Source organism: Otolemur garnettii, unplaced genomic scaffold, assembly GCF_000181295.1.
Source record: "Otolemur garnettii isolate 467f Iridium unplaced genomic scaffold, OtoGar3 scaffold00232, whole genome shotgun sequence".
Taxonomy (NCBI): Eukaryota; Metazoa; Chordata; class Mammalia; order Primates; family Galagidae; genus Otolemur; species Otolemur garnettii.
In genome coordinates, this window is record NW_003852627.1 from 175,865 (window position 1) to 177,030 (window position 1,166).

Genomic DNA, 1,166 nt, shown 5'->3' on the forward strand with positions numbered 1-1,166 from the left:
AGGGGGGCAGTAGCCTAAGACGTGGGTGCTCTCCCTGAGGGGCAAGGCAGGTCTGGGGAAGAAGAGAGTGAAGAGGTGAACTCACAGCAGAGGCTGGGACAGCTTGGGATCTGCAGACACATCGCAGCCCCTCCATGCCGTCTTACGTCTGTGAGAATTCAGGCTGCCGGTTCATTCAGGAAGACAGAATTTCTGTTCTCTCCCTCCCCCAAGACAAAGCCAAGCCCACTGAGAGGAAGGGGAGAGGGAAGCTGTGTCTGCTGAGCTCTGGGAGCATCTTCATGACCCCGGGGAGCTGGGCTCTGCGTCTGCCCTGTGCTACAGGACCTGCACCAGCCTTGTGCCAGGGGACTTTTCCAGGGCTGTGGACACAGCAGGGAACTTACATTCTCTGAAGGAAAAGAAATAATACACAGGAGACAAATCACCACACAGAACGATTACAGGTTATGTTGACCAGTGGGAAGGAGAGAGGTTGGCACAAGGGAAGCAAGGCAGGAGCACTGCTGGGGCCAGAGTGGCCTCCCAGAGGAGGTGACATTACATGACGAAAGAGAGCCACGGGGGCCCACATAGTGAGGAAGAGCATTTCTGGAGGCAGGACCAGCAGGTGCAAAGGTCCTGAGGTGGAGCTAGCTCATCCTGCATAATCCAGATACTCAAAAGTGAAACAGATGCCCCTGCCTGGAGGTACAGCTTCAAACAAAAGTGTTTTACAAGATTCCTGAGTCCAGCCCCTGGTCTGTCAGGTGTGGGCACAGGCCTGCTGTCACTTGCGTCTGCTCAATTGCTTTTAGATCTGGTGTTTCTGTCTGTTTCCTCAGCTAGATTGCATTGGCAATCCAGAATCAGAACACCGAGAATGTTCTGATTCTGAATCAGAATGTACCCTAGCGTGGTGTGTAAGTGTGGCCGGTGCACAACCAGTGTTTAATAAATGTGCCCACCTGACCGGGCACAGTGGCTTATGCCTGTAATCCCAGCACTCTGAGAGGCCGAGGTGGGTGGATTGCCCTGAGCTCACAGGTTGGAGACCAGCCTGAGTAAGAGCAAGACCCCCATCTCTAAAAATAGCCCAGAGTTGTGGCAGGTGCCTGTGGTCCCAGCCACTCAGAAGGCTGAGGCAAGAGAATCACTTGAGCCCAAGAGTTGGAGGTTGCTGTGAG